Source organism: Myotis yumanensis, unplaced genomic scaffold (assembly GCF_028538775.1).
Source record: "Myotis yumanensis isolate MYYU_CA2020_CCGP unplaced genomic scaffold, mMyoYum1.0.hap1 SCAF_9, whole genome shotgun sequence".
NCBI lineage: Eukaryota > Metazoa > Chordata > Mammalia > Chiroptera > Vespertilionidae > Myotis > Myotis yumanensis.
In genome coordinates, this window is record NW_027223760.1 from 24,340,650 (window position 1) to 24,368,096 (window position 27,447).

The 27,447-nt window shown below is 44.5% G+C and overlaps 1 protein-coding gene and 1 long non-coding RNA gene across 9 annotated transcripts in view; one reads left to right on the forward strand and one right to left on the reverse strand.

Moving 5' to 3' along the window:
- LOC139016202 (uncharacterized) overlaps nucleotides 1–16,022 on the reverse strand; it is a 184,522-nt gene extending 168,500 nt beyond the window's left edge. For all 7 annotated transcript variants that reach the window (XR_011472649.1, XR_011472646.1, XR_011472648.1 and 4 more), the window contains exon 1: nucleotides 15,497–16,022. This is a non-coding gene — a long non-coding RNA (uncharacterized lncRNA). The remainder of the gene's footprint in view (nucleotides 1–15,496) is intronic.
- Nucleotides 16,023–17,922: 1,900 nt separating this feature from the next.
- The window catches only part of MKLN1 (muskelin 1), a 323,342-nt gene continuing 313,817 nt past the window's right edge, over nucleotides 17,923–27,447 (forward strand). For both annotated transcript variants that reach the window (XM_070423908.1, XM_070423911.1), the window contains exon 1: nucleotides 17,923–18,044. The gene's annotated coding sequence lies outside the window, so the exon portion shown is untranslated. The remainder of the gene's footprint in view (nucleotides 18,045–27,447) is intronic.

The window sequence follows — 27,447 nt, forward strand, 5'->3', positions numbered from 1 at the left end:
TAATATTTACTTGAGGTTTTCTTTTAACTTCCATATAATCTTTCATATAAAACCCAAGAATCTGTCTTTTTAAAAATAAAGAAAATAGCCAGTCATTACTCCTAACTATTAATTTTCTTTTAGCAGCTTTTTAAACATTCTTATCTTTTATCATCAAAGGTATTATAAATATATATGAAGTGTAAATTCTGAGTCCCATTTGCCATCTTCTGTACTTTTCTACTGAAACTACAAAATTCTATTCTTGTTTCTGTCTTAGAGGAGAAAAATATTATCCTTTATTCCATGATTTTCAACTAGTATTGCACAATTTTTAAAACTTGCAATACCTGACTATCCTATATAATCCTATATAGTAAAAGGCTAATCGACCTATTGGCAGAAAGATTGGTCGCTATTACGTGCACTGACCACCAGGGGGAAGACACTCAATGCAGGAGCTGCCCCCTGGTGGTCAATGCGTTCCCACAGGGGGAGCACCACTCAGCCAGAAGCTGGGCTCACTGCTGGCAAGTGCAGTGGTGGTGGCGGGAGCTTCTCCTGCCTTCATGGCAGGCGGACATCCCTCAAGGGCTCCTGGACTGTAAGAGGGTGCAGGCCAGGCTGAGAGCCCCTCCCAGTGCACAAAATTTCATGCACCAGGACTCTAGTTTAGTCAATAAAAAGATGACAACAGCCAACACAACAATAGCCATCCAGTGCGAATGCCATCTTGAACCATAAATATATAGGTCACATGATAAGAGTTGCATCTTATTGGTCACATCACATAATAAGGTTGCATCTGATTGGTTAATTCTTGGTACCAGAAATTCTTATATACAAGTATAAGTACCTGATTTTTTTTTTAAGTCACTTTGGAGTAGAAAGAGTAATTACTATTTTTTGGTAAGTCAATCAAAATTATGCCAATTTTTTGTCAGATTGGCAACAAATATTTTGGTGTGCCACAGAATTTTAGTGATTAGCTTATGTATGCCATGAGATGAAAAAGATTGAAAGTCGCTGCTCTACTCCAAGAGGAATATATAATCTCCTACACCAGTGGTCAGCAAACTGCGGCTCGCGAGCCACATGCGGCTCTTTGGCCCCTTGAGTGTGGCTCTTCTACAAAATACCGACTTCTGTGCATGGGCCACGAAGTTTCAATCGCACTGTACGTGCGCGCCCACACGTGGTATTTTGTGGAAGAGCCACACTCAAGGAGCCAAAGAGCCGCATGTGGCTCGCGAGCCACAGTTTGCCAAACACTGTCCTACACCATCTTCCTTTCTGCTTTTCTCAGTGAAATTCCCAGCCTTCCTGAATATCAGGCCCCCATCAAGTCCCTCCTCTCCACATCAGCGCTCCTGAAAAAATATCTTCTTACATCATGAACATTCTTTTTCAATAAGTGGCACAAAAAAAGCAAATCTTCCTTCAAAATTAAATAAGAGTATTTTCCTCCACCTTTTGTTTCAGGTCCCATTCTCCAAATTTCGTTAGGACATAAAGAGAAGTATTATCCTACCTGCTACAAAGCTAATAATAGTATCAACATAAGTCTATGCTTGCTTATTTACTATTTACTTTTGAATAAGTAATATATTCAAATAGTTTAAAGGTAAAAGAGGGTATTCAGGGAAAAGTCTCCCTGTCTTCCAGCTCCCTGCCTCCTTCTCTGAAAGGCATAAAATGTTCATTCATTTTTTATCCTTCCAGACACACACACACACAGTTTACAAATTTTTTACACTCTTCTACACTCTTCTATGCCTTGTCTTTATTTAAGATTGTAGCTTTAAGAATACAGCATATCAGAATATTAATAAGCTTTCTCTTTCTATTTTGATGGCTGTATCTGACTTGTTAAATATGTGCTCTAGTTTCTTGTTCCACCAATTCACTCAACACGCATTGTGCCAGACAAATCTACTTGATTTAAAAAAACAAATAAATACACTTTCTACCCCCAAATTTAAATGTTTTCTATGTATTTGACCATGTTATTATATCAATCCTAAACTTCGTGGGTATGATAATGTATTGTGTTTATACTAAGGAAAGTCCTCTTCAGCAGGTACTTAAAAGTGAAATGTCATGGTTTCTGCAACTTATATTCAAGTGGTTAAGAAAGTAATACAAATATACATACCACATTTGACTCAAAACATACATACATACATGGAGCATGGGGGCAAGTACGGCTATAAAGTTAACAATTAATCCAGAAGAACAGCGTATGTGTTCAGAGTACAATTTTTCTACAGATTTAAAATTTTCCGTATAAAAAAGGCTCTACTACCATAAGGTAGTACCTTATTTGCCACCTTAAAACATACAATGGTCATTTCCCAACTCCCAAGCCGATGTCCTAACACAGCCCAACCACATCCCTTGCACTCTCCCAAAATAAAATTAAAATCAGTTCTTTAGCTATTCTTTTTTGAGAGGGAGACAGACAGAGAGAGACACAGAGAGAGAAATACTGTGAGAAACATCATGAAAGAAGCACTTCTCAATTACCTGTCTATGGGGCATTGCTTTGCGGTACCCTTTCACCAGTTTGAAGCTAGGGGACACCTGCCTCTGAATGTGTTTACGTCAGTTAGTCAAGGTAATGCTAGAGGCACCTGAACACAGAGGCAACCATGATGCTGACAAAAACCTGTGATTCACAACAGTACGCTTCGGAAAAGTTGATTCACAAACAAAAAATACCAGTGACACCTACTAAAAAATAGGAACAATATTTACTTGAAATAAGACTCATATTGAAACTACACAAATGTACAATAGGAAGAATCTATATCTATGTCAATTTCCTCCCCTGAGTACAGTCACAGGCCTGCAAGGGGCCTTAAAGTCCAACCCTCCCAAGACTGAGATGAGAGAGGTTGAACACCTAGTCCAACACCTCAGAACTAATGAAGTCAAGCTAGGTTTAGAACTCAGATACTTTTCTCAGGCTTCCCTGCCCATTTTACCTCTAAAATTTCATAAATTTAATTTTCTGTCCAAAAAAGCAGAGTGGACAGGGAAGTAAAAGACCTACCTGTGGTCAACTATGCCACTAACCACGTGTGTAAATTCAGTAAATTGTCTCATCTATAAATTTAGATTGAATTAAACTAGCTTCAAAGCCTCTTAGAGCTCTAATATACTCCAATCCTTGATAGTGGCATAAGTAATAGTAGGGTATTTAAAACACACTTGATGCTGTCACATTTTTTATACAAAACTTTGTTATAGATTAGGCCATTTAAACACATTATTTTAACCCAAACAATATCTGTTTATCAAAAATTTCATAAGTAAAAAGAATCCTGAAAAACAATCCTGATTACTATTACCTAAATTTTAGAATGTCCTTTTGCACAAAATTTAACTTCAATCTGAAACCCACTGAATGCCTATTTATATATCCCAAAGAGTTTGGTAAGTTTTACATTTCACATATCTTTTCCATTTAACATGAAAAATTCTATATAATAAAAGCCTGATATGCTAAGTGCCCGGTCATCCGGTCGTCCATTCAACTAATCAAAGCGTAATATGCTAATGATATGCTAAGGCCACTCAACCGCTCGCTATGACGTGCACTGACCACCAGGGGGCAGATGCTCCGACTGGTAGATTAGCTTGCTACTGGGGTCTGGCTGGTCAGAACTGAGCAAAAAGGGCCAGACACGCCCTAGAGCCCTCTTGTGGTCCCTCCCTGTCTGGCCAACTTCCCGCATCCCTCCCCGGCTCCGATCGTGCATGGGTGGGGTCCCTCAGCCTGGCCTGTGCCCTCTCACAATCTGGGAACCCTCCGGGGATGTTGGAGAACTGGTTTCGACCCAATCCTGCAGGCCAGGCCGAGGGACCCCACTGGTGCACGAATTCGTCCACCAGGCCTCTAGTGCTATATAAATGCATTAAACTCTTTAGAAATAGTTTGCACTGGCATGGAATTTTACAGACTACAGTCAGAGTAACATGTCAGAGTAAAACTTCTCTTAAGCTCTGGTCTGCCATTAGTCAGGATGTTACGAGGCTGTCCATACCAGGAATGGGAAAAAAGCAAAAGAGTAAAGATGAAGAACAGAGGTAACAGAAAAGACCCAAAAAGAAAAAAAAGGGGCGGGGGGGACATCAAGAGAGTAAAGAACATGGAAAGAAAAGAGAATAAACAAGCAGGAGAGGAATGGCCAGAAATGGTGTGCCAGTACCCCGGGCCAGGGTGCGCCAGCATCCCACCAGCCGTTTAAGCGCTTTTGTTTGTTTTCTTTTGTTTAGTTTTGGACAGAAAGTCTGCCCAGATAGGACATGTTTACTTGTTCCTGTTCTTAGACTCCCTGTGGAGAATTACGAGGATTCCAATGTGTGAAAAGTAACACAGTGTGCAATCCGAGCACACTGGGCTGTTTACCTGGCATGTCCAGGACCTGACATGTTCCTGATGAGTAATCTTCCCAGAACTTGGAACTCTGAACTCCAGAAGAGCACAGTGATCCAAAAAGATGTTTTAGCAAGTAATATGTGTATTCGTAAAACTGCAATTCAGTGCTTTCAAACAACTGGTACTCTCCAAAACCAACAACAAAACACAATCAGAAGCGGGCATTTCCACTCATATTCCCAGGGCATCGCTGCTTCAACGCGGGCCCCTCCTCCATCAAGGGGTGGGGACCACTGGCCCAGAATGAGCCCAGGACATCTTGCTACCCTCAAGTACCTCACATGAGAGCAAATGCTCTTCAATTATTATAAGGCTCTTCAGCTATTACATGGATAATAATTTTTTTAATCTTTTAAAAGCAAACCTGCTGCCCTAGACGGTTTAGCTCAGTGGATAGAGTGTCGGCCCGACGACTGAGGTCCCAGGTTCGATTCTAGTCAAGGGCATGTACTTTGGTTGCAGGCTCAATCCCCGGCCCTGGTTGGGGCATGTGTAGGAGGCAACCAATTAATGTGCCTCTCTCACATTGATGTTTCTCTCTCTGTGTCTCTCCACCTCCCACACTCTCTAAAAATCAAAGGAAAAATATCCTCAGGTAAGGATTAACAAAAAACAAAAATACATTTTTTAAAAAAAGGCAAATCTATTGTTGGGATATTTCTATTGCTCAGAATCTCAAATGATCTTCATTCTACAGATAATATAAATTGACTAAATAAGGTGTTGATTCATTAAGTCTATAATATAAAGTCCTCGTATGACAAAAAAAAAAATATATATATATATATATATATACACACACACACACACACACATATATATACAGACATATACATGGCAAAGAGCAAACTCCTATGTGCCTTTTCAAAATAATTAGATTAGTAGCAGAAGGAATCTTAATTCCAAAGCCTTTAAAAGTGGAAGAAAAGGAGGATTTTTATGTCTTTTGCCATGAAAATAGAAGCCTACAAACATAGCAAGCACAGTAACCTTACACAAATGAACTAAAAGGCATGAAATGGAAAACAGATTTCAAAGTTAAAATCCAAAGAAAAGCTATGAATGGCATTTTATTTAAAAATACTGTTCACTTGTTATCAAGGACTTGCATTTCAGACAATAATTGCTAAAAACTGAAAAGTCATCACAAAATCTTTTGGGATAGAGTCAATAAGTATAGGTATTATACGATTTTGAAATGCTAAAAAAAATAGGAAAAGATCAAGAAATAATTACTCTCTCTGGAACATAAACAAAAAATATAATTATAGATTTTTAGAAAATGGACAGTATGTGCACTGAACACGTTACTCCAGTATAATCGCAGAAAACAAAACAACTGTCAGTGACCTTGGCAATGAACAGATAAGTAGCTTGGTGTCCATGTGAGCGTTACAGGAAGACTCCGTACTAACAACAATCCCCCTAGAAATAGGACACACGCACTCAAGGTCACAGGCCATGTACAAGTCTGCGAGAGAAAGATCTGAGGTAGCATTTTTTATGAGTTGCGTAAGAATAAATAGAAGTATTCAGCAGGTTCCCAGAAACTCCCCCCATTGTGTAAATACCATCGGCAGAAGGATGCTTCAGAAGCCCAGCTCTTTCACCATGGAGATGAGAAGCAGCAGAATCTCCCAAGTATCAGGTCAACAAGCCTTCCCCAAGTGGAGCGCTCAGGTTCAACTTTCAGATCTTCGATGCAGATAGTACAAGGGTAGAGAAGAGAGAGGCCTGAGGCCCATCCCTAACTCCTGAAGGAAAAAGCAGCCAGCCACACTGCGGACAGTCTAGCTAAGGAATCCTGGATCTCCTGGTCCTGTGCTCAAGCATCACTCTACACTGAGCCCGGTCTTTTTAACAGGTATCTTTCAAAAAGCGAAAGTACTCTTATAAGGGTTCACAATGAGATGTGAATAAACTCAATCACAACCCTTTAGGGCCAGAAACTCACTAACCCCTCATTCTACAGACCAGGAGCCTCTGGCAGAGACTGCGACACTCTTCCACGACCCAGGAGCTGGTGGGAGCTGCAATCAGTGGAAAGAATGTAAAGCGCTAGCACAGTACCCAGTGGCAGGTACCCACGAATCATCAGTACAAATACTGTTCTACTTCGGTCCTCTTTCCACCAGCCCAAGGAAGACCAGCCACAGCACAGAAAGAGAACTTCTGGCAGAGAAAGGAAGAAGAAGATGCAGAGGCAGGACCGTGAAGGAAATGCACAGGGAGGTCCGGCTCGCCGGAGGCCAGAAGGCTGGTGCGAGACAAACAGAAATGTCAGGAGTCGGAAGAGAGAACCCTCAGGAGATGTGGACGCCGCCGACGGCAGATGTTGCCTAGTGCTAGTGTGATTACATTGAAGAAAAGGGTCTTAACTCTCCAAGACACGGGAGGCTTTTAAAAGGTCCTGAGAGGAAGAGGTGGGGGAGAAGCTTTAAAAAAGATGGGGGGAGCCCGGCTGGAGTGGCTCAGTGGTTGAGCATCAACCAATGAACCAGGAGGTCACGGTTCGATTCCCAGTCAGGGCACATGCCTGGGTTGCAGGCTCCATCCCCAGTAGGGGGTGGGCAGGAGGCAGCAATCAATGGCTCTCTCTCTCTCATCACAATATTTCTATTATCTCTCTCCCTCTCCCTTCCTCTCTGAAATCAATAAAAAAATACTAAATATATATATATATATAGAGAGAGAGAGAGAGAGAGAGAGAGAGCATCACACAAAAACCTCCCTCCCTCTGATGCCATGGGCCATGCCCAGCACTCGTCATGTAGACTGCCAACCCTACCGTCAAACTGTGAAGTCTAACCAAGTCACAACAGTTTCACAGATTATGTCACAGATATTTCAGTCAAGAAATGACTGCATAACACACGTCATTCTTCTCAAAAAAATAAATAGTAGCTCAAAATCCAAGGCTGTATCCATGAAATATAATTTAAAATCAATAATATGGATGCTAGATCAACTCTAAGATTTAAGGTTCAGCCATTTTATAAAAGCAGATAGAAAACAGAATTTTAAGATAAAATTAAAACTAGTAGATATAAAAAGCAGTGAGATCTCCTGGCTGTAGCACAGCGTTGTGGCCTGTGCTACACAAATGATTTGTTTCCTAATCCATAAAACACACCCAGTAATAGGGATCGCACGTACCTTCCAGGAATTTGATTTAAAACTAGTTAACGATCCTAAAACAGTCTTAAAAGGTAAGCACTGGTTGAATCCTACTCATGACTTTGAAAGGCATCTGATTCAAGTCAAATAACAGCATCTGGTGATATTCTCAAGTATTCAGCAGAAATGAAAAGAAAAACTCATTAATTTATTTTCTAACAAAGAAACCTATGCTATTAACTAGCCTAGTCTTACCAAAGTTTTAGAACATTTAAAAACTTACAAACCTTTCATTTTTACCTTCCCATTGCCTACTCCTCACCCATTTCTTATTTTTTATTTTCCTTTTCTCAGATAAGATGTCAAGCTTCACTTCAACTCACCTCAAACCTCAAGCCCACCTGACTCCAGATTACCTGGGGGCTACTGAAATCGGGACCGCTTCCAGGGCACCACCTGTGAGGTCTTGGAATCTCCATGAACCTCTCCTTCGTGCCCTCCCCCCATACACTCTGGATAAGTAAGAACAGTGCAGCTTTACTATGCCTCCTGATATCTCTGCCTCCTTCATTTAGAGACTGCAGAGCCTCCACTGTTCCCCAAAGTCCTCAAAATAGGGGATGGCTGTGCCCTGGCTTACTCTTCATCCCCCTGACGGGCATCTCCCTCCTGCAGCCATGACCCATCTACGAGGCAGTGATCTTCAGAGGACACCCAGGTTAATGCTACCAGAGTCAACCGTGGGCCCAAACCAAGAGAACGAGGACAAGAACTGTCCTGCAAAAGCCACTGTACTTAGTGAGCCCACAATTATGAATTGTGCCCCCATCGTGCCCTGGCGCTGTGTATTAAAAGGTACGTGATTAGATTTGATACTACATTTAGGTTTAAGGAGCAGCAAATAGTTTTGTCATTGAATAACATCAGAAATATCTCAATATATTTTAACTGGAGAATCTACCTACTATTGGGCAAGTATACCTAATCCGAGACCCAAAGTTTCTGCAAAGTTTTCGAGAATTCTCAAAAACTCTCAAAATAAAATTTAACCCATTTCAAACGTTTAAAAACTCAGTTTGCCAGACAGCATTCTTTAAATGCCGTAACGTTGCAGAAATCAAAGAACAGGTGCTGCAACTTGAAATGGGGGGTGGGGGGGGACAGGCATAGAATCACAAACTTTAGATTATTTAATCCACTGGCCCTCAAAATGCAGCAGCATCCCCTGGGACCCTGTGAGCAAGGCAGATTACTAGGCCCACCCTACTCCGACTGAGTCAGAAACTCGGGGGTGGGGCCCAGCTGGGCGTTAACAAGCCCTCAGTGATTCAAATGCGCACTTGAGTCTGAGAACCATTGATCCAACCCAACCACTCCACTGAAGAGAAAGATAGGAAGCCAGTTACTTCCTTCAATTCTTATATCAAGTTAGTGACCAAATCATGAGAGACAGTTCTCAATAAACTTTCAAAATGATTCTTAAATTATACACCTGAACCCAAGTTGCCCAATAGGGTCTTCTAGGCCAAACAGATAGAGATCTACAGTGCAGTGTGGATTCTTTTATCACTGCTACATAGTTAGACAGGCAAAATATACAATAGTTTGTCATATGTAATTTACATTTCATACCTACAAAGAGACTTCATATTACTGACCTTGCCACCAAAGCAACAACTCAAATCTCATAGGCCTTACTTGTTTGGTTGCCTGGGTTAACTGTGTTGCTGATAGCAGTGGTGGGTTTTGTCTTTTTATGGTTGTGTTTTGGTTCAGTTTTGAGGGCAACAGCAGTCATTTACGGAGCATATGGTTGATGGTTTGTTTTTGGTTTGTGGGCTTCTACCCCCAACCAAAAGAGTTCACACCAAAGGTGTCAGAAGAGCAATCATAACAGACTAAGAGGATAGAAATTGCTAAAAGAGAAAGTAAAAGAGTAATCAATCATTAAGGACTAAGAGGCCAGAAATTGCTAAAAGAGAAAGTAACACACACACACACACCCCCAAAAAAGAAAACTTCACGTTTTATCTTGGAATACACAGTATGATTTTTTTTAAAAACCGATCTGTATTTTATGTTTTATTTACTCTAGTATAAAATCAGTTTTCATTTGGGGCACTTAGTGGCAGAATGATGAGAAGGTAGCCTGTGAACTAGGAACAAGGACAGGCCTGTAAGCCAGCCACACAGCACCACGAGTATGTAAGCCTGATGCACAGCACGGGGAGTTGGCTGCACAGCACCTTCCACATGCTCTACACCACATACTGCATCGACCACATGAAATGAAATCTACAATTTCCAGCCTTAAGGCTCTCGTTCTAAACATGTTTGATGTCTCTCATACCTTTTTATATAAGTATTTCAAAGCCTAGCGTTGGTTATCTGCACAACTAAACATCTGTTTCCATTTGCGTTTCAAATATTCTCTTTGAGTTTAAAACTTGGGTGTTAGGATTACCACAGGCTGGGATTTAGAGGTTTAAGAAATGTTTCCAGTCCTGTTTCTCATATAAAGCTGTTTACTCAATGGCATGCCATCCAAGAGGTATTTCAGTCCTCTTTTCAGACTCCATTAGCATATATTACTACCTTTGATTTTTACAAACCAAACTTTCTAACTAACATAGTTCGGTGCCTGATTTTATTTCTCTGAAGAATATTCATGGTTGAGTGAACAAGGCAACAGAAACAAACTAACTACTCGACTCGATTTACACTTCCAACTCTCTACAACCTGAGCACCACATCTTCTTGTGACTTTGTTTTTCAATCCGTCGTCAAAGAAAGGTAACAATGCCTGCTACTTATCGTACAAGAAAGAAATCAGTCACTGAGTTAACAGTAATTCCTCTGGGGAGATGGCATTCCTTGGAAGAACTGTAAATTCAGTGTAGTTACTGGTCCTCGACCTCCTCTTCAGCTCCACAATCTACCCCTGGAAAGCTAACTTAGAGGGGTTAAATTATCTGATCATTCACTCCTTCAACAAATATTTATGAGCACTCACAATGTGTCAGGTACTGTACCAGGCACTGGGGGATACAATGGCCAGCAGGACTAATAAACTGCCTGCTCTTAACAATTCCTCTTAGAGAAATATTGATTAGCTCACGGGACTTCCACTTAGTTTTATACACCAAGGGCTCAAATCCATTGTATTTGTAAATAATTACTCATCATCACTTCACTCTGCTCCTAAAAAAAAGGGAGACCGTGAACTACATGAAAGGCTCACAGAACACACAGACAAATGTTCTATAATAGGAAGGCCTCAAAAACATCATCCAGTAACAGCTTGTAACGGGAAGCATAGTGTGAAGCCCTGAAAAATGATTCAAGATTTTAATACCTTAGCCTAAATGTTTACCTGTCAAATACTCTATAATTGCACCGTTCAATCGAGTAGCTACTAGGCACTTGTGACTAGTTATATTTAAGTCGATTAGAAATTCAGTTCCTATGTAACACTACCCAAACTTAAAAGTGCTCAATCACCTCAAGTGGCTAGTGACTATCACTTCTAAGTCATTAAAAATATATCATTATAATCATTCTTCTATCATCTCAGAAAGCTCTAGGGGACAGTGCTGCTCTGCAAATACCTCTGATAATACTAAACCTGAAAGTTACAGCATAATAAGATGGGATGAAGCACCTGTACTCAGCTATGGCACATAAAAGTATGTCCTTCAGCAATGGAGTACCATTTCTTCCTAAATAAACTGAAAAGTGAGCATGTTGAGCATCTCTCCCAGTGTACACATGTAACCAAGGAAAGTCGTGCTGGCCAGCTGGTCAACTGAGAGTGAAAATTAAGAAACAAGTGAAAAATTGATTACATTTTGCCCCGTCCCTCCTATTCCTTTCATAAGAACGTGTTGGTAGTATTTTGTACTAGTATTCTCTGTACATGGATGTGCTTTAGCCCAGTACACAGCAGCAGAGCTGGTGAGGGCAGTTAAGAATGAAGATGGGTGACACTAATAATGCAACTCAAAGTCAATCCGGGCCGATGCAATCAACTTAAGAAGTGCCTACTATGTGTCGGTGACACACGGAGGTAAATAATCACCATTCCCACCTTTCATGAGCTCAATTTAGTGGGGGTGCCAAACTTGTAAACAAAAACAATAGGATACATTGTGACACACGCAGTGAGGCACGTGTGTACCAGACATAGAGGTGACACAGAGGGCATTTATAGAGCGTTTTCTGAGACGAAACCGGGGGACATTTCCTGAAGGGGGTGCGCTGCAGAAGAGAAACCTGGGCAGGGCTGTGCAAAGGAGCCACAGTGGTTTGGCAATGCTGGAGGAAAGTGTCCTTGGTGGTTAACAGGGAAGGGGATGAGAATGAGAGAAGGTCGTGGGGCTGGGGAGCTATTTCCATGCCGGACCTCAACATGACACCACTGAGGATGATGTCAAGCTTGCCTTGGTAGGTGTCTGTAAACTCTCCTCAGCAAAACTTGCAGGCAACATGAAAACCAAGCCCTACAACTTGACAAGTACTATGCCCACTGGTATGCCTACCACACAGCTAACAATATTAGATGGCAATTGTTAGTAGGAACACCAAGACTTTTTTTTTTTTTGGTGACACAGTACCATTTAGTAATACATATTTAATACAAAAACATCTTAACTGCAACCCTGTTTTCAGGAAATCTGTGTTTCTTGTAGGTTTATTTGGAATACCCTTGGAAAATATATCAATGAACACATTTTCAAAACAAATGGGTTACCTCCACAGCTAAATATTCCCACTGAGTTTATCTGACCAGGAGACAAGTGAAAGAAATCCAAGGGAGAACGGGGCTATAGAAGTTATGCTACTGTACTCCAGACCAAAGTAGTCGTTTTCCTCCAAAATTTTCATGGCAGAACTTATGCCACTCAGTACACTGCCTTGTGCTTTGGGCTACCGCCAGCATGTGACCACCAAAACTACATCATGCCCAGCAACCTAAAGGGCTTCCGTGGCTGCTCATGTAAATCCCTGGAAAATATCTGCATCTTCTGGACTCTTCCCTTCACTTTACACGTGTGTTCCATTCTCAAAACAAAAAACTCCCACGGAGTGGGTTTTCTTCGAATTACTGGGATACCCTCACTCTTCTCTTCAGAAGAAACTCTTGGAAATACTGGTAGCCCATAGGCCTTTCTTGACTCACGAGTGAGTCTCCTCTCTTTAATAACAAGCAAAACTTTCCAGATAAAAATACCTAATTATATAAACGCATGTATATCAACTCGCTGGCCCCTAGGCAAACATATAACCAGTCCTCGTCACACAGACATGTGGCCCGTCAGTGAAGGTGTATTTCCCAATGCAGCATATGGAATGGCTGAGGATGGGCTCTGAAGTCAGCCTACCTGGGTACCATGCGAGGATCATCACTGACCAATTTTAACCTCCGGAGCTTCAGTTTCCCCAACCGTGAAATGGGTAAACAATGTTTCATCAAGTAAGTACATCCATGTCTGCGTAGGCACCAGGCCAGCACACTGTGACCCTCCACGTAGTGACTGATGAATAAATGTTAGCTACTTTAGCTATTTTTATCATTTCATTCCTAAAGATGAATAGTTTCACAACTATTTCCTCAAGCTGGTTCTCTCTAAAAACTGTCACCCCTCACTCTACATCAAAAGCGCTGGGGGAGGGGGGGGGGTTAAATACATGCTGTCCACGCCCTACTTGAATTTGGGTTCCATTGGTCCTGAATTGGGTAGAGCATCGCAATGTTCACTAAAGCTCTCTAGATGCTTATAATGTGCAGCAGGATGAAGGACAAATTACAGGTCGGTATCTACGTGCCCAGGAATCCACGCGCCGGTAAAATCTGTTGATTTCTGACCTGACCGAATCAGCGCGCAGGCCGGCCCCGCACCCCGGGTGGTTGCTGTGGCGACGAACTCGGCATTGACACCCACGTCCGAAGGCGGCCCACGGAGGACCAACTTCCACGACCCGACCGACCCCGGGCACGATCCGGACCTGCCAGGGCACACGCCCCCTCGCCCCTTCCCCCGCCGCCCCCCCGCGGCCGCCCGGCCCCGGGACCGGTGCGTCACGGCGCCCTCCGCTCCCGCGCCCCGGCCCCTCCCGCCCACGGCACGTGACTCGACACGCGCCAGCTGCACGCGGGCTCCATCAAAACAAAAACAGAGGCGGCCGGGCGGCGGCGGGGGCGGCGGGGAGCGGGGAGCGGGCGCGTCCCCGCCGCCACTGCCCGGCGCCGTGGCCGCGCCTCCGTCACCCCGGGCGCCGCCGGCCGCGCGCCCCGGCAGCCCCGGCAGCCCCGGGGCCGGAGGGCAGAGGGCGCCACCCTGTTTACAGCCTCGCTCGGGGCGGGGACCCCGCCAGGAAACGGCCTCCCCGGGGAGAGCCCCGGCGTGCGCACCCACCGTTCGGGGTAAAACCGTCGCCACGGGCCTGGGGTCGGGCCCGCGCGAGGCGGCCCCCCGCCCGCGGCGGCCCCGTGTCAGCGCCGTCACGACTCCGCTGCGCACTTCGCCCGCCTCCCTCCGCGCAGCGCTTCCGCAGACCCCTCACGTGGCCGCTCCTCCTGCCACCGCGCTCCCCGCCACCCGGGCTGCGGACCCCGAGCCCTAGGGACCCCCCCGCCAACTCCCACCCCCGGGGCGTCGCCCCTAGCGGACCACCCAGCCCGCCCCTCCAGCCCGGGGGCGGGGGGGGCATGCCTCCCAGCTGTCAGAACCCAGCTCCCCGCATGACGAAGCTCACTCTCGCCCTTAGCCATCCCCTCTCCCCTTCAGCCTAGCTTCCAGCCGAATCCGACATTTAAGGTGGGGATGGGGGTAGGGGTAGGGGTAGGGGTAGGGGTAGGGTGGGAACGTACTGAGTTTTCTCCTTAATCCACCAGAAAACAAGACGCAGCTCTGCCCATCCACTCGCCTTCAGACTTCCCTCGCCGTCCCACCCGGGGCAACTTACAAACAGCCGTGCCCACCGCACACCTGCCACGCCACCTGCCCGCTGGACACCTGGGACCCACCCAGCCCGCCTCCCGGGCCGGGCCGAGGCGGGGCGGGCGCAATCCCGTCCCTTCCCTCAAGTCAGGGAGAGGGGCAGGCATCCCCCCGCCCCGCCCAGCCCGGGAGCGCGTCCTCCGGCCCCCCAGCTCCCAAGCAAACCCGGGCACCCAACGTCCCTCCCGGCGAAAGGAGGGAGTAGCCAGGGGCCCGAGGGACAGGAGTGCTTCTCCCTTCGGGAACCCAGGCGCCGCGTCTTCTACAAGCAACGCCCCCCCCCCCTTTTGCTCCGCCGCCTTATTTCTGGTGGACACTGACATCAAAGGCGGGGTGGGCGGGGGGCACGAGCGAGCGCTCGGGAGGTTCGGGATGTCGGTCTACGCAGAGTGAAGAGGTGGGATCTCGAAATGGAAACAGCCTCCCTCCCTCCCTCCTTCCCTCTCCTCCTTCTCCTCCCCCTCCTCCCCCTCCTCCTCTGTTTACCTCAAGTTTGAATTTTATCTGCGCAACATTAGTTGGAATGCGGACATTGAAAAAAAAAAAAAAAAAAACTCTCCACCCGGCAGCAGCTCCGGAGGAGCAAGTGGCATCTAGCCACCTCAAAGGGGGGAAAAGTGATCTTAGCAACACAAACATGGCGAAATGGCCCCGGCATTGCCAGGACCCCTACCTTCCCGCACCCGGCTCCCAACGCCCCGGCCGCGACCTGCGGCCCCCTCCCGGGGGCGGGCAGGGGACCCCCGGGGACTCGGAGGGTGGGAGCTCGGGGCGTGCGAAAGAGGAAACGGCAGAGTCCACAGTGGCAATGTTTCTGCTGGACCATCGGACCCATCCGCGTCGCCAGCAGCCGGGGGCCGCCTCGTCCCCCTCCCGAGGGGTCTAAACGGAGAACAAAATCCCCAGCCCGCGGTCCTGCCGGTGGGGCCGGCTCTCCCCACCCTCCAGCGCTTACCTTGGGGCTGAACACCAGCGGCCGCTTCAATCCCTTTCTCTCTCCTTCCTCCGGAGCGAGGCGCACAGGGGAAAACGATGCGCATGTAATATTTGTAGAGCAGATTCTCCTCGCATTTCCCTCTGATCATGCCGGGGAGCGAGGGAGGCTCCCGAGACAGGTGCAGGCGGGCCGAGGCTGCCGGCTCAAAGTTGTTCTCTCCGCGGTGGGCGGTGGGCGGCGGGGTCGCCGGGCCGGGGCGGAGGACCCGGTCTCCCAGCCTCCCGCCTTCCCCCGGCGTCGCCCCCTTCTCCTCGCCCGCTGCTGCTGCGGGCGGCTCGGTTGCAGGGGAGGTGGCGTAGTTTCTCTTCCTCCCACCTCTTCTCACTCACTTGTTTTCGTAGCCGTGGGCTCCCCTAATGCTTTCCTCTCCACGGTGTTGTTTCATTATATCATGTCCATCATGTGACACCGGAGAGGCTTCTCTATGGAAACTTAAAGGGGCTCCCACGTGACTGCAGCAGCAGCAGCAACAACAGCAGCAGGACTGGCGGCCGCGGCACTCGCGCCACCACCCACCGCGAGCCCCTCGCAGCGTCCTGGAGGGGCTCCTGGCGCTGCCCGAGCCCAGATAAGGGAGCCGCAGCATCCGGGAGCCGCGGCGTCTGTGTGCGCGAGCAGCCTTGGCTCATCACAGAGAAAAGCGAACAGAAGGAGCGTCCTTAAATCCTTCCCTACAGTCACCAAACCCACGCTCTGTGAAAATGACATTTCGTGGCTCCCACTTTATTTTCCCCCAAGAGCAGTGAGTTCTCCATCAGGTCTGATGACATGTTACCAGATCAAAAAAAGAAAAACCGGATTTGTACCTCTGCGAGTTCAGCCAGCTCTTGGGTAGAACAGAAATGACAGAACAATAATAACAGAAATAGAATCGGGCATTTGATACATAATTACCATCACCACCAGCTTTAAAGCTTTCTGGAATTACATTCCTCCCGTAACTGTGGATGATGCTTGCAGGAGACAAAATGCGATGCCGTTTTCTTCCCGCAGCTGTATCAGGGCTTTGTTGCTGACAACAGTGAAAACTTGTTTGTGTCAGGAAGTGAGGCACGAAGATATGACCTGGAAGGTACAGACAAAACCAGAGTGGCAGTATCTGTATTACTTTCTGACCACATTCTTTGAAATGGTGAGGAGCAGCTGGTCTGCTGTAAAATGCATAGAGTGCTGGTGGGAAATAAAATTATCAGGGAAACACGCTCTTCCTTTCATCATACTTTACATGCTAGACACTAGAAATTATAGGTGTGTGTGTGTGTGTGTGAGAGAGAGAGAGAGAGAGAGAGGTGAACATTTTAATATTTTGAACCGGTAATTTTGTCATCCTTGCTAACATTTAATAACCACTATGAAATACTTAAAAGTCCAGCTATCTGTGGATACTGTAACATCAGTTTTGAGTGCCTTTGATATTATTGAATCACAACCCCTTTATGGACTGATGACTTAAATCCCAAATACCTGCCTTAAAGTTTGTGTGGACCATGGAGATTTTATCCCGTAAATCTAAGCTAAATAGGTATTTCTATGTTTCAGTTCATGCTTTTCCATGTATAAGGAAAAGTCCCTGTTTGGATTGGCAGAATTATTAAAAACTTGGCATACAACTAAGAGTGGGGTGTAGATCACCCTTTCTTTTGGTTTTGCCTCAATTAACTATCTCTTTCCACCTCATCAGTTTACCTCATCAGCCATGATGAATGAGCTCCCAGACATCCCTTCTAATAATTCCATAGTATGTCCCCCAATTTTTACCTTCTTATCCAATGCGTAATTCTTCCTTCCCTCTCCTCTTTCCTTCCCTTGCCTCCCAATTCAGCCCCCATGCTGCCAGGGTACTTGGCTCAGGCCTCCCCAAATACTCCCTCCCAGTCCTCCTTCCCCTGCAGCTCCCTCCCATCCCAGCCCCCCCCCACCCCCCCACCCCCAACCTCCCCCAACCCCTCCCCCCTCTTCCAGCTCGGTCTCCTTTCTCAGCAACTCTACCTCCTTACCTCTCTTTGACCTCCTTTATTCTCCTTCACAGCCTGGCCTTTGACTTCTTGGCCTCTTCTTCCCCTTCTGCCTGCAAAGCCCTGCCCCTCCTGGGGTCTCCTTCACACCCCCGCTTCTCTGGTCCCATCCTTTCTGCCGCCAAACCCCTGCATTCCTCAACAGCTCGGCCTGGTCGGCTTTAGCCTCATTTGGGGTCCGTGCCCCTGGGCTGGGAAAAGAGTGAAAGTGGGGGCAAGAACCCCCTCGGCGGTGGCTCCCCGCCTCGCCCCCCTCCGCCTCTCTGGAGCCCGGGTTGCGGCGCTTCCTGGGCGGATGGTTGGGACTCGCTGCAGCAGCTGCGGTTCTGCTGTGTCATGCAAGAAGAGGGCGGCCGGCGCTGGAGGGGGAGGAGGGGAGGAACCTGATCTCTCCGGTAGCGAAGGGCTGGAGGCTAACACCGAGCTCCCCCGAGCCTCCCTGGAGCAGGGAGGGCTCCGCTACCTCGGGGGGCCCTCCCCGCGGGCAGATGGTAAGTGGGGCGGCGCAGGTGGTCGCCTTGGGAAGGGAGCGCGCAGGGGGGTTAGGCGGGGAGGTGGGGAGAACTAGGAGTCACCCGGGCCAAACCGAAGGAGCCCAGTGGCCAGCTGAGAGGGACCTAGGCCAGAATAAGGGTGACCAGGAAAACGCAGCCATAATTACCATTCGAATAACGGCCCGCAGTTGACTCAGGCTCCAGAGGAGTTGCGCGTCCCCAACCCAGGAGAGAGCTAGAGGCGATCATTCGGGGTTTGAGACCCATCATCCCACCAGCACTGGTTCTTCAGGGGAGAGCTGAGTAGTCAAAGTCAACATGCACCCTATTCCCACAGCCTGGCTGAGCGCGAGGAGCTGACCTGTTTAAAAGTAGGGAACGGTATGGAAACCTGCCCAACCTCACTTTAGCCACGAAAATAATAATGCTCTTGGCCAGTGGCCTCAGACAAACAGCCACTGGAGCAATTAAACAATCGATAGGAGGAACAGCTTCGTTCCCTGCACCACCCTCCCTCCACCAGAGTCATTTGTCCTGCTGAAAGGAGAACAAGACTGTGCGCTTGTGGTCCCTCGTCTCCATCCCCATCGGCCTCCGCCCCACACAAGCTGCCGACCCCACTACTTACGTGCTCTCTGACCATGATGAGGGGACGGCCTTCACCTCTGAACAATTTCATCTCCACTGCCCTTTACCAGAGGGGCTTCAGAAACACAGAACTGAGAGCCAGTGGGTGTAGGGACAGGCTGGGCACATATGGACATTATTGCTTTTACCTGAGTGCAGTTCTCAGGAAAACCTTTTATTATTATTATTATTATTATTATTATTATTTTATTCCTTTCCATTCACTCCTGGAAATTTTAAAAGTGTTTTCTGAAACATCTTTTTTTTTTATTTTAATGCCAGTCATATGTTTAGAAAAGTAAGGGGTTGGTGGGATTCACGGAAAGGCTAATGACTGTCTCCGAAGCACATGCTGTTGCTAAGGGAACTCGGGCTCCTGCTTTCCAATCACCAGCGTGTTCTGTGCCAGTCACATTTCTCAGGGTGTTATTACAATGAATGGCGTTCGGTTAGAAGCGTTCCTGCCTGTGTTGTAGCATCCTGCAGGATCGTCAATGGCCTCACACCCACGTATCTTGTTTTCCTAATTTGATTTCTGTATTTGCGTCACTGCCAGGGACAGCAGACTAGACCAGTCAGGTTCACTTCCTGTTTCTCAGAACTGGTCTATATTTGGTCTCCTAGCACTAGCTGGTAAAACATTATCAAACTGATCCTCTTAAAAAGAAATTCGTGCTTTCTGTGAAAACAAATTAGTCCAATTAAATACTAATTTGCGTGGAACATGTCATCATTTGAGGAATAAAGTAGACTGCCCGTTTGCCATGAGGAACCCATTCTTGAAATGGAAAGCCTAGGTCCTAGGAAAACCCATCATCTTTATTTTCTTTTACCCAGAATCTTCATTCCTCAGCATTAGAAGTAAAACAAACTCGAGTAGAGAGTAGATTTAGGATGATATTTCTAAAATGAAGCCCAAAAAAATACACATTGAAGCTGGGGAACTCATTTAGGCCAAATAAGGCACAGAATTGAGTGGAATCCAGGCCCCGGGAGCACAGGGTTAGCACTGGGACTCAGAGAACACAGTGTGATCAAAAGGCTACACGACAAATAGGAGCCCATCACTCTGAGGACTATTTGTCTCTTACCAATCCCCTGTGTCCCTTGCTTTTTCCCCCAGTTCCTTCCTCTTTATAACAAGGATATCACAAAAGCAATATCATAAAGATAAGCACTATGTAAACAGTTTGGTGGGTCCTGATGTAGATAATTTGTTTAGATGGAAAATATAAGATGTATTTGGCATTGAGGAAAGGTCAGCTGACTGAAAGTTAGGAAATTGGCTCCCATTTCTATAGACCAGATGACCTTGGGCGAGCCAGTCCAGGTCTTTCTTCTCCTGTCAATTTCCTCATGGAAGCTTAACAACAGTGCTGGACTCAAAGATGTCTAAGTTTCCTTCCATTTACAAAATTCTGTGATTATATTGAATTTCAATTTTAGCTGGATTTTGCCATGTTACATTTTGACACTGAAACTGTAATACCTATCCATAGTGACCTTGGAGGAAATTGTAATGGGAAATGAGTTGCTGTTGATACATCATTGTCAGTTTTCAGACAATCAAATGAAATTGATCTTACTCTCAATGTACTTACTCTGCTTGTGTAGTGATGTTGTAGCAGCAACAGAAAGGATATAAAATTGTATGGGAAGGGCTTTAAGTCATGTTAGATTTAGTTAACCCAAAATACTTGGATGAGCAAAACAGTGGAATGATGAAAAAGAGCTACACAAGAAATAAATAATCAACTGAATCCTCATGGAGCTAATACCTATTTACCAGTATTTTAAATACTGATAGGCAAAAATATACCTAGCACAGATTTTTGAAATTTTCAGATTCAAGATATTAAGAAGCAGCATGAAGAAATGTGAGACTTGTGCCAGAGAGAAAAAACCCAACTTTGAAACCCCACTCTGCCAGTTGATTTATTCATTATTGAGTGCCTGCTCTGTGTCAGGTACTATGCTAGACACTGGGAATACAAAGACAAATAAGATAGTCTGCTTCAAAGGAACTTATAGTATAATGAGGAGACAGATAAGTACACAGTTGATCACACAACAGTGAGATGATACCAACAAGAGAGCTCAGAGGGGTACCCAACCATGGCTGGCCATAGCCAAGGTCCCTAACCATAGAAGATGAAGACGAGTTCTGAAAGATAAGTAGAAGTAATACAGACAAGTGGGCAAGTTAAAGAGAAATGTATTTCAAGTTAAAAAAAAAAAAAGTACTATGTGTGAAGTCCTGGAGGTGAAAAGGTTACCCAGAGAGTTGGGAGGGAAGGACAGTGCCCAGGAAAGCAGTAGATGCTCAGTTAATACATTGTGTGGATGCACGTCAGTTGTGAAGGATACGCCTAGAAAGATCAGTAAGGTCTTGTATGTCTTCCTGAGAAGTTTCAGTTTATCCTAAGGCTGATGGAGAACCACTGATAAATTTTAAGGAGTATGTTCATTTTAGAAAGATCATTACAATTTGAAGAATTTATTAGTGTGATTAACACTGTAAAACAAACAGACTAGTTAGGACATTAGCATTATAAGCAGCAAATGATGGACATCTAAACTAAGGCAGCAAGAATGGAAATGGAGAGAGCAGAAGGATTCAAGACATATTTAAGATAATAGAACCAACTGAATTTTATTATTGATTTTATCTGCAGGATTAGGAATAGAAGTAGATTTATGACTTAGGTAAATGGCAGGATAGTGGTACCTTTTGCCGAGATGGAGACTTCAGGAGGAAACATAGGTTTAGGAGGGAAGGTAATGAGTTTAATTTGAAACATGTTGAGTTTGAAGTGTCCGTGGGATATCAAAGTGAAGCTTTCTATTATGTAATTGAACAGGGAAGTCTAGAACTCAGGAGAGAGATCTATGCAGGAATCATCAGAATGTGATAATGTGATGGTTTATGAAAGTAGATGACATACCCAACAGAAAAGGGATAGCATGAAAAGAGAAGAGGAACTACTCTGGGAACTTATGGAAATTACAACATTTAAAAGGTGAGAAAACAAGCATACGAAGGAAGAACATCCAGAGAGGTAGCAGAACCAGGAACAAGTAGTTTCAGAGAAGCCAAGGGAGGAATTGGCAACAGTATTAAATGCTAGAGAAAGGTCAAGAAAAATGAGGACTGAAAGTCCTCGGACTTAGTAACAAGGAGGTCATTGTTGTGTTTGGCAAGAAGGAGTTTATTGGGGTAGTAACCAGATTGCAGTGGATTGAGGAGTAGAGGAGGTAGATAGAGGAAGTTCTTCTGGGTAAGAAGGACTAAAGGGCAAGTAGAAGGGAGAAATAAAGGTATTGGGAAGAGAATAAAAGCATGGTCTGTTAAGGCTGCATAGGAAAAGAAGGAAATAATACAGCAATACCAAACTTTTTATTCTGTGAAGCCCTCTCCTTCAAATTAAATGGCTTCACCATCCACCAATTGCTCAAGTTGAAAAACACATGTACATGATTCTTCTCTTTTCCTCAGTCCTCACATCCAATCCATGAGGAATTCAGCTCAACCCTCCCTCCAAAACACTTTCACAATCTATTTCTATCTCTACTGCTACCACACTAATATAAGAACCATCTTCTGGGCTGCTGTAATAGCGTTTTAATTGGTCTTCTTACTTCCACTCTTGCTCCTACACTCCCCAGCACAGCCAGAGTGACATAAAGCATAAAACATAAATCAGATCTTATTTCTCCTCCTTTTACAATCCCTCCATGTCTTCTGATTGCACTTGGAATAAAGTCCGGACTCCTTTGCTGGCCTACAAAACCCTGTGGCATCCCAGACTCCTCTTCAGTCTCCTCTCCCACCGCTGTCTCTCTCCCCCCCCCCCCCCCACCCAACTCCAATCACACTGGCCCTTTGGATATTCCTCAATCACATTGGATTTGCTCTTATTTTAAAGGACTCACCCCAGATATTTCCTTTTTCCTGGAATAGTCTTTTGATCATTCTAATCTCTGTTTAAATGTCACCTCCTCAAAGAGGCCGGTCCTGGCTGCCTTACTAACGTATCCTTCTCTGTCTACCTTCCCAACCATCCCATGTACTTTTTTCAGAGTAGTAAAACTTTATTACTATTTGTTTTTATTGTTTAAACCCTAAGAGGATTTCTGGCACATATTAGGCACTTAAAAATGTTCATTGGATGTTTATAGAAGGAAAAAGAGAGGAGACATTGATTATTAGAAATGAGAGGCATGAAGGATCAGAGCCTGGTGTGGTTGAGGGATGGCCAGTGATGATGGATTACTAGGCTTTTAAGATTCCAGGAGTGGGAGAGTTACTAGCTGTGTGACATTGGGCATTCATATTCTCTGAGGTTCACATTGTGATTAATAATAACATGTACATCACAGGGCTATTAGAAAAATTAAATAGTATAGCGATAGGTATAAAGCAGTCTTGTCAAGCTATTATCAGGAAATCAGGACTTCTGCAAAGCAATTTATAACCTCTGCACGTGAACACTTCATGTGAGCTCCCCTGTAATGGAGTTAACATTTTTTTTTAATATATTTTATTGATTTTTTACAGAGAAGAAGGAAGAGGGACAGAGAGTTAGAAACATCAATGAGAGAGGTCGATCAGCTGCCTCCTGCACGCCCCCTACTGGGGATGTGCCCGCAACCAAGGTACATGCCCTTGACCGGAATCGAACCTGGAACCCCTGAGTCCGCAGGCCGACGCTCTATCCACTGAGCCAAACCGGTTCGGCAGGAGTTAACATTTGATGATTTTTTTTTATTAGGGAAAAATGGCTAAGTTGTGACTTAAAAAAAAATCAGGATACCTAAAAGAACCTGGATATTAGATTACTTAAGACGAAACCAAAGCACTCCTACAAATTAATAAGAAAAGCAGCGAAAACCCTGGGAGATTGGGCAAAGAGTTTGACAGATTATAGTTAAAGAAATACAAATGGATCTGTTAAATATGTAAAAAAAAGCTCACCCTTTCTCATAACAACAGATATACAAATTACAATGCAATAAGATGTGGATTTTACATATCAGGTTGGCACAAATAAAAATGTTTAGTAGCTCCCTGGCCAGTGTTGCTCAGTGGTTAGACAGTCGGTCTGCACACTTGAAGAGTCGTGGGTTCGAATCCTAGTGAAGGGCACATACCTGAGTTGTAGGTTTGCTTCTTGACCCTGTTAGAGGCTCTGGGCACGTGCAGGAGGCAACCAGTTGATGTTTCTCTCTCACATCGATGTTTCTCTCCCTCCCTCCTTTCCTTCTACTCTCTCTAAAAAGCAATAGAAAAAAAAATATCTTCAGGTGAGGATTAACAACAACAACAAAAGTTTAATAGCATACTTTGTTTGCCAGGCTGGGAAGAGGGTGAACATTGTCAGTAGGAGTGAAACCTCTGTGGAGGGCAACCTAGCAGTATTTATGAAAATTTTAAATGTACAAGCCTTTGACCTAGCCATTCCACTTTTATATATTTATCCAATAGATACATTCACACATCTATTAAAGGATGACTCTTCTAGGGTCTTCACTGACTATTTATGCTAAAGATGGAAAACAACCTACATGTCTATCAGTAGAGATGTGGTTAAATAAATTAGGGTACAGTTATATAAGTGAAGGTAGGCAGCTGTTTAAAAATTGTGAAGTGGTTTAGTGTACTGATCTGAAAAGATCTTCACGATACATTGCTACATTTAAAAAAAAGATGAAGAACAACATGTATTTTGCTAGTATTGTATTTCTTTTTAAAGACTATTAACTTTTTTTTTTCTTGGTCTGAGAAACATCTGTGAGAAGGGAAAATAGAGCCGGGTAAGAGCAGATGTGGGGAGACCAGCTGAGAAGGTATTTCAGCAACTCAAGTCAGAGATGCTGGTTTCCCGGACTCGGGTGGTGGCATGTACAGGAAGAGAACTGATGAGTGTTAAGAGTTATTTTTTAAAACGTGTCCATTTAAATGGAGAGGGAGGTCGTGTCATGGTTGACTTGAGAATTCCTCCGAGATCAGAGGCATGAGTACAGTGTCAATCACCAAGATGGAGAATCCTGAGATAATAACAGAGTTCCCAGGATGGCTCTTCTAACATCTGTCAGTGAAGAGGCTAAAAGAATCATCCTTCAATACATGTGTGAATGTACCCATTGGATAAATATATAAAAGTAGAATTGCTAGGTCAAAGGCTTTGTACATTTAAAAATGTGATACATACTGCCGGATTGCCCTCCACAGAGGTTGTACCAACTTTCACTCCTATTGACAATGTTCACCCTCTTCCCAGCCTGGCAAACAGAAAGTGGTGATGTCTACTGCAGACTTAGGATACAGGCCTTAAGTCAGAAGAGCTGCTGGAACTGGGTGTATAAATTTGGGAGAAGATTGCTTAAAGAGGGAAGATAGAATCAAAAGAATAATAGGCTCGGGACTAAGCTCTGCTCATTTAGGGATTGGATAAAAGGAAAGAGCTGGCAATGGAGACTGAGAATCAGAAACCAGAAAAATAAAACCAGGAAATTACGGGGCCAAAGAAACCAAGAGAACAATACGTTAACGAGGATCATGTTAAATGTTGCCAAAATGTCCAAGAAGGTCATTATAACTTGTTTCTCTCATAAACCCTAAGCTTCCCGAGAGTTGGGATTATTTTATTTATTTTTGTATCCTCGGGGCTTGCCCTGTGTCTCACACATAATAAATAATCACTAAAATTTCATTAAATTGAAAAGAGAGACAATGACACCGAGAGACAGACAGGCAGAGATACTGAAAGATAGCAGAATGCACCTTTGGGCCTCAAAAAATAAATAAGACATATTCCCTTGAACTTTGCTGCAAATCAAACCTGATCTTAGAAAAGCAGGGAGGTTCTGCTCCCCGATTTTACTCTGTGACGACACATTGATTGAGCTCTCACAGTGCCATATCGTTGCGATGTTAAATGCCCCCCGAAAACATCTTGATGAGTCGCTTTCACCTGGGTCTGGTCATTCTGAGTCATTTTTGTCTTTATTTAGCTTCTGAGTGATGACAAAAGGGCAATTGGCTTTTTCTCGTCTATCTGACTCTATCCTACCACCTTGAATGAGTTGATGGAGCCTGGAGGATCCATTCTGGTGCCACTACAGTTCTGTAATAACTGTAACCCCTCACCAGGATGCCCAGCCCTAGCTTCCCATCAAAGGGAAAGATGGCTCTTGGCAGGGAGAGAGGTATCGCCTCTTAGAGAAACCTCCAGCTTCTCAATCTGTTACTGTTTCTGCAGAGAGGAGCTATTAGGAGAGAATGGACAGGATTCCAAAGGAGAAAAGGTTCCTACCCTGTCCTGAGCACATGGAAACCTGCATAGCCACAGAGATGTCATGACCTTTTGGTGCAGTGTCCTTGAATTTGAAACTAAAATAATAGATGTCGTTTAAACAATATTGAAAATGTTATGACATCCTGTATTATGTAGTTAGAGCAAGGGTTAGCAGAAGTGTTATGGAAAGGGCCAGATGGGAAATTTTTTAGGCTTTGTGGGCCAGCTACTTAACTTGCCACTGTAGTGAGAAAGCAGTCACAGACAATGAGTAAATGAATGAGCATGGCTGTGTTCCAATTAAAACTTTATTTATGGGCACCGAGACTTGCATTTCATGTATCTCTCACATGTCTGAAATGTTAGTCTTCTTTTGATCTTTTTTAGCTACTTAAAAATTTGAAAATCATTCTTAGCTCTTAGGCCATACAGAAATATGGGGTGGGTTGAATTTGGCCAGTGGACGTAGTGATTTAGCAAACATAAAGATCATGTCATGAGAAAGATGTTCAGAATCATAACTTGTGAAGAAAATAACCTGTTCATATACAGGGATTGGCAAAAGTAGGTTTACAGTTGTGAGTATGCGAAACACAGCGTTAATAAAGTCATTATAATAATCATAACCTGCATGTCTTTTTCCATACGAACAACTGCCCACCCCTATAAACCTCTTTATTTTAACTTCTCAAGTTTATTTGAACATATAAACACATTTTCCCACATCTGACTTATCTGGAAATAAAGTATATCTCCTCAGTTCAGTATTATATAACACTTTGCTCCTTCTCTCCTTGTGATGAATGAATGTGCAGGAATGTAGTATTTTTACAGAGCAAACTGAAAAATTCTTACTACTTGACTTTATAAATACCCACACCAAGAGAGGACTTAGGAGTTTTAATAACATTTAAAAACTGCATTAAATTCCTTCAATAAGTACTCATTAATGCTACCTCTTTAATAGTGCAGTACTGAGTGTTACAGAGTTAGAGCTAAAAGAGGACAGAGGATGATAGGTAGATTGATAGATAGATAAAAGATAGATAGATAGATAGATAGATAGATAGATAGATAGATAGATAGAAATCTAGAGGCTGATAGGTGTCAGTGAGAATTGTTTGGATGTAGCATAATATAAATGTAGTCACTTAAGCAACAGATAGGCTGTTATACAAAACTATGTTTAAATCTGAGCTCTTTTGTGTCCCAGATGTGTGACCACATAAGCTTCAGTTTCTGATTTTTAGAATGGGGATAAAAAACCTATTTCTCAACGAGGTTGTAGGGATTAAATGAGACCGTGCCTACTAGGTAGCGTGGTACCCAGTATATGGTAAGTCATCAGTAAACGGGAGTTGTTGTTGTGTTAACCAACACGGAGGTACATAATTTGTTCAAAAGAAACATCCACGATCAAAAGCAAAGCACAGTGACCTTGTGAGTCAAGAACTTATGAACACAAACCTGAGGAT